The sequence below is a fragment of the Corvus moneduloides genome, chromosome Z (assembly GCF_009650955.1).
Source record: "Corvus moneduloides isolate bCorMon1 chromosome Z, bCorMon1.pri, whole genome shotgun sequence".
Taxonomy (NCBI): Eukaryota; Metazoa; Chordata; class Aves; order Passeriformes; family Corvidae; genus Corvus; species Corvus moneduloides.
The window spans coordinates 66,560,606-66,572,233 of NC_045511.1; positions in this window are offsets into that span (position 1 = coordinate 66,560,606).

Here is an 11,628-nt window from a genome sequence, read left to right on the forward strand (position 1 = left end):
AAACACTAGACTGGATGTCTGCTTCTAGTGAGATTACAGAATAAATTTAGTTTTCTTTCAGGATTAAAATGAAGATTTCTCAATTTAAAAACTGCATCTTGTACATCTAGCACAAGAAACTCAGCCCTCAGATGACTGCTGTTAGTCTGGCATAATTTCTCTAGATAGTATAGAGGTAGTATAGAGCAAATACTACTCTCACAGGAAAGAGAATAAGGAAATAACAGGGAAAAATGAATGTGGGCACCAGTGTTCTCTTTGGATTAAGGGGAAGAATACGTATTTGCCACAACTTTCCCATAGAGGAGCTGAAAATGTAAAAAAATTCAGGATGATGGGCCATTAGAGCTACTTCTTTGGCATTTTGCAAGATACTTGAGACGACCATCAAACTTCTCAAAACGGAAGTTGTATCCTTAATACGATGGGAGAACATGGAGGATATCTTCTCTGTCCACCTAGCTATGAGCTAGAACTTGTCACTACTGCACTCACTAAGTACCAGCCTTTGCTTACAGGAAACAATAAGTTTCCCAGCAGGAGAAATATGGAACCTGGACCCCCATTTTCCTCAGCTATGACCTTTCCAGATTGCTCAAGGTGGCAGTGCTTTTGCCAGCTGCTCCCCAAGAGATGCCACAAAAACATACATTAGAATTCAGAGGTTTTTGGCAAATAGCATCCTCTAGTCATTCCTCCAAGTGATTGTCCAGCTTAAAACAGTCGTACAGTAACATGGTTTTGGTAAAGTACAGTGAAACCATAATTTGTGTTTCAGGAAGCAGTTCATCCCATCTGTAGGCAGCAACAGTGCAGTCTGGCTTTTCATGCTACCCACAGTTAGGAAAAACAGCTGTTGCCACAAGTTGTAAAAGAAGCTTTCAAAAAAATGTTACACTGTTCTTGAAGTGGTGACTGTTACCTCAGCATCAGTTTATAAGCAAAAAATTACCCTTTAAGAGTCCTCCTGGGCCCAGGAACATAGACTCAGCTATACCTTCTATCTAGGTATCAGTAAAGGTGTTTGTACCAACACACAACAGGAGCAGTAGTATCCAGAAGACATGTTCCCTATTTCAACTACTGACAACAGTCTACAAGCCATTATTTTAGTGTGTGGAGCAAAAAGACCTTGCTTGTATGAGAAGCAGCACCAGTGTACTGCTATGTCCTCTTCACAGAAGCTGTAAAGTAGTAACAGCATACGATGCCATACACAGGAGAGTCTCAACAGAAGACAGATTTCTGCATCAACCCTGTAAAAGCTAAGTGATTTGCAACCTCCTCCTACTCCATTCAGTAATCTTTTCAGTTGTTTTTAATGGAATTATAAAAACAGTAGAATATTTCAGTTAAGACCTTGGTTGGTGTTTGTAGGGAGCAATATCGTACTCATCTGTTCAGTCAAAGATTGGTTATACAATTGTTTTAAACTTCTTGTTAAGTCTCTTTTGGACACTTGTCTTTAGTTAAAGGATCTTCTATTCTTTTCGACATTTAAAAGTGTTCCATACTTGCTCTGTATCTCCATTGAAGTTTAGGAAACCCTTCTTTGCCTCTCTCCCATCAAGGTAGGTGTTTTAATGGTTATTGCTGCCACTGTCTATATTTAAAGACACATGAATTGTATGTTTACAACAGATACACGATGCACTCTAACCAGACGTTTGCAAGTAGTGATTCAGATGAATATTAGACCACATCAGGTATGTCTTCCATTGTTCTCCGTAGTTGTTACTGGCTCTACAGAGAATACTGTAGGCATATGCTCCACTGTCATCTCTATAACTCAACTATGGTGGTAGTAGTAATCGGGTCAAAGTGAGGAACATGTTAAAAATAGTGTGGGATTATTTCTATGGGAAGAAACTGATGTCAGCCTCACAAAATAATGCACACTGCATGAGACCTCCTTGCTGTAGTCAATATTTACTTTTAAATCAGAAAAACACAGCTGCTGGTAAGGATCATATTGGAATTACTTACAGTCTGCTTATACCTTGATTTACAGAGATACTGTTAGCTTTCAAGTGGTCTTCTGTCAGCCATGTCTAATCTTGGAGACCCCCTTTGGAACACTTGCCTGAGTTAAGGAATTCAGTGCTCTTGTACAGCAGCTGTTTTCTTCTGGGAAGGTCCTAGACTTCTGCAGAAGCTGCCACACTTGCTGGCTGTGAGCACATTATGGGCAATTCACTTGTAGTGCCAAAAATTAGCTCAAAAGTGGGGTTGGGAGCACAGCAGTTGTGGAAATAAACATAAATAAAATGCTCTCTGATGCAGTTGACAAACAAAGAATCATAAATGACACTTAAGTTGCTTATGTGGACTGCACAAGCAAACATTAGTGACAATCAAGTCACCACTACTTGATTACATTTGTTGTTAGTAATCAGGTTCAAGTAGTACGGCCAGGTTCTACTAAAAATGGTCAACTTTTAGATTTTTGGATATGCTCATAATGCAATAATTTCTTGATTGAGATGCCTAGAGTAATTGAACACAACTCAACTGGTTTCGGCTACAGCTTCATAATGAGTCAGTTTGCTCAATAGTACAATATTGTCAAAAGGCATGGGCCAAGCTGTCCATCTTCACTCAACACGAGCTCTGTACCAGCCCTGTACCAGCTTGTGATTCAGCTTACCAACCAAATGTAAGTCAAACCCAGGAAACAAACAAAGTTCTGTTCTAAGTTAAGCCAACTGAACCAACTTGCAGGAGGATCTGGCAAACAGGGATTCCCAGCCTAGGGGTGGAGATGTGATAGAGAATGAGATCTCCCACTTTAGACAAAAACACATCACCAGCCCAGGCCACCTGTTCACTAAATCACAGAGAGGGGAACTAAAAACAGTTGTCTCCAATGACATCAGGGAAGGCTTCTCTTAATAGTGGCTTTAAATCTTGAAATTATAAACTATACAAGATTTATAAGAAAAGCAAATTAAACACAGGGGGTAGGAAAGTCCACAGAGATAGTTTGACTGAGGGTGATAAATAGGTGTTTGCTCCAAAAAACAACAAAAATGTTTAACTTCCACTGTGTTATGGGATCCATACTAGATGGAAATGCCAGAATCAGTAAAAACAAAGAGTGAGAAAGAAAAGTATTCAGTAAATATTTTGCCACATTTCATAAAGGCTATCTAGATCATGTAGTCACATGGTGAAATACTTTGCGATCCAAGAGTATCTGAAGAGAGATATTAATACATCATCTACTAAAGCTAAATATTTTTAAACCACCATATCAGATAAAAAACATCCAAGAATTTAGGAAGTTGAATAAGTCATACTATGGATGATTAATTTTTATTTCAGTGATTCTCAAATACTGGAGAAGATTAGAAGATTAAAAGAAAGATAACACCATTACAGAAAAAGGGGGGGAAAAAGAAAGAAAAAAAAGAAAAGGTGTCAATCCAAATAACTGTAATATAGAACTTGGTGAGAAAATTTAAAAAATACATAAGATAATTAGTGTCAATCATGGATGTACCAAATGGAGGTCTAAACTAATTTAGGATTAGTTTGAAAATCTGGATCATAAGAATAATAGGGTCAAAGGAAAAAAGGATTTATATAAGATGTCTGATTTAGAAGTACGCAACATTTGGTTTATAACTAGAGCAATGCAAGAACATAGTAGATTAAAAAATTAGTCTTAAGATGTAACTGAAGAGGGAATCAACTTTAAACACCATTCTGTTGGGCTCCTGCAGGCTTTATAATATCTAATATTTTTCCAATTACTGATGTTAAAAAACCTGAAGCTTTGCAGATGACAAAAGGTTGTAGTAGAAAAAAATAAGCGAGGTCTCAAGTGCAGTTTTTAACCACTTAATCATCATCCAAAATGGCAGGAAGATGCTATAGTATCAAATAAGTAAGAACAAAATAACATCACTTTGGGATAACTAAGGACTTTCCTGAACTATTCTAAAAAAGCCAGTGCTAGATCTTCTGAGAAGTCTGCAGATCTTCATGGGATCACAGAAGATCTGAGGCTAGATGGAACTCTGAACAACATCTAGCCACTTCCCCTGCTCAAAGTAGGGACAAACTTCCTGCAATCTCCACCCATGTTTTCCTGCATCCATGTCAGATCATATGAGACCCTTAAAGACAATTAAGATGTCTGATATGATTCAGGCACATATTATGGACCAAGTCAAACGTTCTTATCCCTTAAATAAGAGCTCTAACACAAAGCTGAATTCACTATATGTATATAGCATACACTATAGTATAGTCGCATACTGTGCAGAGAAGACACAAACCTTGGTGGAGCAGTGTCCTAGGCACCTTCTTCTTATGTTTCTGAAATCTTTCCTCAGATAATCCAAGATGTATCAGTGATTCCCTGTTTGGAGTATAATATAAGAAGGGAAATGGACCATTTGTCAGAAAAAATATATTATCAATATTCAGAAATTCTTCATGGCACATAGACCAATCATCTCCCTTTCTCTCTGCCTCAAGGCTTTCAGAATACGTAAGAGAAACCTGAATTTGAGAGAATTCAGCAACCTGTGGTGCCACACAGACATTTAATATCTTTTAACATTGGGAAGCAAGTAGCTTAGGTGTGTGGCAGTAGCATGCAGTAGGTACTGTTAGTTAAAGAAAGGCCTTTGGCTCCAGTGGCTGGATACATCCATGCACAGACATGCACCTGCAACACTCAGAAGAAACAATAACCTGCCTTACTTCTGTGGTGATGAATTACTCAATATAAGAAAACAAACTTTGAGATTGCATGGAAATTAATTACCAGCATCTATAACAGCAAAATAAATAGACAAAGTAAGCAAAATATCATCAAAAAATCAGCTTAGACAAGGGCCCCCCTACAAAAAAAAAATCCAAAAGCAATCCAACCAAAAAAACTTATACTGCATTTATAATCATGCGTGAAAGTACTGGTCATGAATAAGATAAAAATCCTTGTTTCTTTTCTTAATTTTTAAACAAGATGCACTAACATGTGAAATGCAGAGGTAGAGACATTAATCTTAATATTATTCATTTACATTCCTTTAAAATCAATATGGAGGGTATTGAAAAACAAGCTATGGGACTTGCAGAACAAGTGGAATAGAACAGCTGATTTGAGTCTATTTTATACTGTCAAAGCCTAAGGACTTACTTCATCTCAGCTGATATGAACCTAGGTAGAAAAACAGTATTCCATGGCAACAGCACTGTATAGGAAAAGTTGTCAGAAGCTTTCCCCATGTCCAGTAGAGCCAATGCCAGCCAGCTCCAAGATGGACTTGCTGCTGGACAAGGCCAAGGCCACCAGTGACTATGGCAGAACCTCTAGGGTAACATATTTGAAGGAAAAAAAGTTATTGCACAGATGTAGTTGCAGCCATGGAAGAATGGAGGATCTCAAGATCATTAAGTCCTGGTCGGACTTGTGACCCTGTGGAAGAGTGGTCCACGCTGCACCAGTCCCGGAGAGCTGTTGCCCATGGGATGGAATCACAATGGATAAATTCATGGAGAACTGTCTCCCGTGGGAGGGACCCCATGTTAGAGCAGGGGAAAGACTCCTCTGCCTGAGGGCAGGAACGAAGTGTTACTGTAACCCTCATCCCCCATCTGTCTGCACCGGTGTGAGGAGGAGGTAGAGCTTGAGGGGGAAATGGTTTTAAGATTTATTTTACTTCTCATTGTCCTGCTCTGATTTTGAGCAGTAATAAATTCAGTTAAGTTCCCCAAGTCAAGTATGTTTTGCCCATGACAGTAATAAATAAATGATCTCTCCCAGTCCTTATCTCAACCCATGAGACTAGTTATGTTCTCTCTTTCCTGTCCAGCTGAGGAGGGGAATTACAGGGCGGCTTTGGTGGGTGCATGGCTTCCAGACAGGGTCAACAATCACAGGAGTGAACAAAATATTTATCAAGCCAATAATGTTTGGCACACAATCTCATAAAGTTCTGCTCTATAACTTTAATAGAGATACTAGTTTCTATTCAACATGTGTCAATCCAAGAGGGCCAAGTACAGGATCCTTAGCTCTGATATAGCACACTGATGGTAGAGGGTGACAATATCTCTTGCATAACTTCGATTCTTTCACTAAGATAAATGCAAACCAGCACATTTTGACCACTCAATCATTTTCAGTAGTGCAAAAATCAAAACAATAGATCTCATTGTATACTTCCAAATAAATCCTCACCTCCCAGTTGGGACCCGTTCTTAGTCTGGGAATTCAAGGTCTTGCTTTTATTTAAACTCTGCTGTAATTTGGGCAAGCACAAAACCAGCATCTACAGCTCCGTAAAACATTTGGGTGGGAGCACAAAAACACCTGGACTCAGCTCTCTAGTAAACCAAAATACAAATCTCTCAGGTCACACAAAATAAGCAGTATGACCTTGTAGCCTAGAAATGAACAATCAGTCCCAGGAGTCACAGAAGCACAGAATTGTTTGGGTTGAAAAAGACTTAAGGTCACAGAGTCCAACCACTAACCCAGTGCTGGCATGTCCACAATTAAACCATGTTACAAGTGCCATAGTTGCATATCTTTAAATTTCCTGCAGGGATGGTTTCTCCATCATTTCCCTGAGCAGACTGGTCCAATGCTTGCCAACCCTTTCGGTGAAGAAATATTTCTTGATATCTAATCTAAATTTCCCCTGTAACAACTTGAGGCTTTTTCCTCTTGTCCTATTGCTTGTCCCTATTGCTTGTCACTTGGGAGAAGAGACCAACCCCCATCTGGCTACAGCCTCCCTTCAGGCAGTTGTAGAGAGTGATAAGGTCTCCTCTGAGCCTCCTTCTCTCCAGGCTAAACACCCCCAGCTCCCTCAGCTGCTCGTAATAGGAGTTGTACTCCAGACCCTTCATCAGCTTTGTTGTCCTTCTTTGGACATGCTCCAGCACCCCAACCTCCTTCTTGTACTTTCCCCTGAACTGGTGCCACTTACTCATTGACATTTAAAAGCTAAGTGAACTCAGTCATTGTCACACAATCAATGTGCATTTTTTTCCTGGTTAAGTGTATATCAAACCTACCAGTTGTTACAGTGGGGATACTGCAACACACATATCAAACAACAAGGCCCGTGGAAAAGAAATATATATGGACAGATTCTTGATAGATGTTTCAGAGATGTTTATTTCTCCAGCCTCACGGCTGGGATCTGCTGAGGAACTGCGGCAATCACAGGACCCGAGGGTCCTTGCCCACGCAGGGGAACACAAAACAACCAATGGGGAACGACCACATGGCAGGGGGAAAGGGACCCCGACAACCAGTCTTGTGTTCCTTTAAAATAAGGGCACCAGTGACAAAATCTTGAACAGAAAATTACATATGTTTTAGGATTTCAAAACTGCCCTTCTAACAGGTGGACAGATTTTCTCAAGTCCGGACTGGGTCTCTTCATGCACTGGATGAGAAGTAATAGAAGAGCTTTGCATTCCTCTTTCCTTCCATCCTCAGAGTGACCAAGCTGCCCTTCCGCAGAATTTCATTCCTGACTGTGAGAAGCAGCACAGCCTTCAGCCAGGGAAGGTTGTCTGCCTCAGAACCCTGTTCTGACAGGTGCAGCATGTTGTCTCAGGCTCAGTTCCTCATCCCAGTGTCATCACAGCACAGTGCAAGAGGTTATGGGTTTCCAGTGCCACCAGCTGAAATAGCTTGTCATGCCTGTCTCTTAAAAATCAAATGTAATCAGAATAAGCAAACCTAACAAATTAAGATGCAGATTTGAGATATGGATCTACCTCTCCTGGCCAAAACAAAGCTATTTGATTTTTATGAGGGTTAATGCATAACCTCTCTGAATTTCATTAATTTTTAATCACTTTTCTCTTACATCTTTTCAATACTTACAGGGAGCTTATAAGAAAAATGGGTATAGAGCTTTCAGCAGGGCCTGTTGCAATAGAACAAAGGGTTTTAAACTGAACTAAGGGTAGATGTAGAGTAGATAGAAGGAAGAGATAGTTCATGATGACAGTGCTGCAGCACTGTAACAGGTTGCCCAAAGTGGTGGTAGCTGCCCCATCCCTGGAACCATTCACGGTCAGATGTGACAGGGCTCTGAGCAACTTGATCTAGTTGGAGATGCCCTTGCTCATTGCAGGGAGGCTGGAATAGATGACCTTGAAAGATCCCTTCCAACCCAAATTATTCTGTGATTCACTAACAGAAATACGAAACGAGTCTGTTACATTCCCACACCTTTTAGATGGGTGGAGCAAAGAGGTAGGGAAAGAAGACTTATTAAGAGGAGATGGTGACCATCAGCCAAGTCATGGACACTCCTGGTATGCCCAGGCTCTGAAGAGAGCAGTCAACTTGATCTTCTTATTGGATCTTTCTCAGTTGCTCCTGAGTAGGGATCATCACATGTCACTAGGATGCACTGCACTAGTGCACAGATGCCACCGACCCAGCTGGCTGCTGTTTTGTGGGGAGAGTGTCAGTCCCCCATTTATCCTCCCTTCTAGCGTAGACAGCAACATAGTTTTTTCTGTGGTTCTTTTGTAGTTATCTGCTGAACTAGAAAGAAGAACTATTTCAGGATTAATTAAGTTTGGTTCCAAAGCTTACTAAATGCTGGCAGCAATGTTTTTGTCTTTTCTAAGCATATAAATTGACAAATTTAATAAAATAAACATTTTATAGACTTGTATTTCTAAGTATAGATCTTTTGAGTCTACCAGAACCTAAATAAACCAAAACACACAGTTCTTAACTATTCCGTCAAGCTTTGCACTTTCTATGCAAACCAACTTCTTGATGTGAACTGGCTGCACAGAACTTAGTGGGAGCTGGAGAGCTGGGTGACTCTTGACTTCTGCATCATCATCTCACTTGGTCCATACCATCACAGCAATTATGAAGTGAAATGTACCATGTGTTTCCTCCATGCACTCTTCAGCAAATCCTGCTCCAAAGTATACCAACAAAAGGTCAGCTGTCACTGAAACAAAGTGAGTAGCATCAGCCTTGATTTAAGGGTCTTCTAAAAAGCTTCAAAGTGTGCTGTGAATTATAAACACTAGGTATTTTGATGATGGCTACATTTTCACCAGGACAGTTTAGGACAATCTGGATTCTCTCACTGGGTTTTCAAACATCTGAAAACATTCTGCAGATAATACTTACTGTTTCGAGCTGAAGCAAAACCTCAGCACATCCAGTATTTCACATGTCTACTTGCAACAACTGTGGTTTTACTGACTCATCTCATATTACACACAACATATTAATACCTCTTCTGCACAGTGGAATTTTAATCTAGAAGTGACCAGCATTTAGTTTTACTTTACTTAAGGGCATTTGTACCCTTTGTCTTGGTTTGAAAGACAGGCGTCTGCTAAGGAAGGCAGGAGCCTCCCTTGGAATGGCAGATGTGACCCCCCCTCCCTCCGAGTTATTACAATTTTGAAATCAAGGGGGCTTTTAGGCAAAGATGTGGGAAATAGGAATAACAGTTCTTTACTATTATATATCTATGTGTGTATAACAAGGCAAACAAACAGCAATAACTGCGGCAGTAACAGCAGACAGAAGCACAAACCCAGCCCCAGCCCTCTCGGCTGTCGGGCCCTTTCCCCTCGGGTGCAGTTCCGCTCGCAGCCGGCAGGGGCGCTGGCGGCTCCCGGTGAGCAGGGCAGGTGCGATGGTTCCCCCGCGGCTGCAGGGGGCGCTCCGGAGCGAGCTCGGGGAGCACGCGGCAATGGCGGCCTGGGATCCCGGGAAGGGATGGGACAAAGGCTTCACAAACCCCTGGGCAGCCGATCCCGGTGTCCGGCCGGGCCCTCGGGAACAGCAGGCTGGAACAGCAGGGACGAGCACAAATCCCGGGTGGCAGACGACATGGATCGGACTCCGGAGCCGCGGTGAGGACCCCCGGAGGTCCGGGCAGGCAGGGCGTGCGGGGCTACACAGCAGCGAAGGCTCCAAGCAACGGCGGGGGCAGGGCGGCCGCAGCCCGGCTCCCAGCGGGGCAGGGAAGGCGGGCTTGGGAATATCCCAGGGTTTTCTTCTGAGGCACCTGAGCAGATGGTGAACAAGTCCCTCTCTTAGTAAGGTGGGGTGTTGAATCGGGTCCCAGTGCAACAGCCGCTCCAGTGAGCAGGCTCCACTCACAGTAGAAGGAAGGCAGCCAAAAGCAGAAGCGTGCAGTGCTGACCAACTCCCTCCACAACGATGGCAGCCTCTCTCCCTCCGACCACCGAGAACACCAACCAGCCAGGCGTGTACCCAATCCCCAGGTGAAAGGGAGTAGCCAGATGGACCACTCCACCTATGGCCAGGTCTTTTGTTTTTCTTAAGCACCCAGTAATTTGTTGCCCTGGCAACAGGTATGGGGAAAATTAAGAGAAAAAGAAAACAGGACGACTCCTAAAACCCCAACACCTTGTTTCTAGAGACCATCATCTTTAGGCAAACAATTCAAACCAACTGTCTTTGACATTTATAAGCATGTCTGCTAAATTAAAAAAAAAAAAAAGAGGCATTCAAAGTTAGTAATTTTTCATTTATATTTCATCAGATTATTGCTATAAGCAGTGGCTTCCATCAAAATAGCCTCAACTAATTCCCAGTCACTAAATCATGAGCAACTATATTTCTCTGCTCATCATCCTGAATGGTAATCTTCTTGTCAGTGTCTTCATGAGTGTTACTGACTCTAACCCCAGAAATCATTTCAAAAGCAGTGACTTTCTGGTAGCTCTGGGTTCCATGTCATACTCCAGCTGTGAATGCACTGCATTTTTTCATAGCTCTAGCATTGCTTCCCATGCCAGTCAAAAATACTTTCTTTTCTCTACTAGCACTAACATCCAAAAACTACTGTCATACAACTATGTCCAGCCTTAATATAAAAAATTTTCTCAGTACTTTCCTGTATGGTAAAATCCAATAAGACTCAGTTTTTGCCAAATACTACCATTTATGCTGTGAACTTAAAATATGCATTACTTGTAGTTAAACAGTTACCTTTAAAAAGTTTAAAAATATATAATTTTAAAAATAATTCTTATCTTAAATCACAGTATATGGCTCAAGATCACAGTTTTATGACTGCAGTCCCATGGCAGGAATCAACAGCCACTTAATGCACTGAAAACTCATACCAGGCTGAGTCAGAATCTCAAGACCTGAAGAATGATATTCCTGAAATCCCTTCTTTCATCATGGGGGTGAAGTCCTTAAGGCCAAGATTACAAGAAACCCAAGTGGTGGATGGAGGGGAAAAGCTGATGACAGGCTTTGTAGACAGAAATCATTTTTAGGTAGATGCTGGCCAACAAGCCTGCTAATTGTTATGACTGACTTTTTTTTTTTTAAGTGAAATTCTTGATATGTCAGGTTTGGTACAAGAAGTATTTACATAAAATAAAAAACTATTTATGTAACAGGAAAAGAGACAGAACATATATCACAGCAGTGGTCCAATAATTTAATAGTATCAGAGAACCAAAGAAAGCTTAGCCTGACAAAATACTTCATACAGAAATGTGCACCACAGAAGTGCTTTTATTAATTATTTAAATTCTATGTTGAAAAAACAAAGTAACCAGAATCAGGCATTAGAAAACTGACATATAAACATAACTAAATCTCCTTTTGTCACTGCTGTT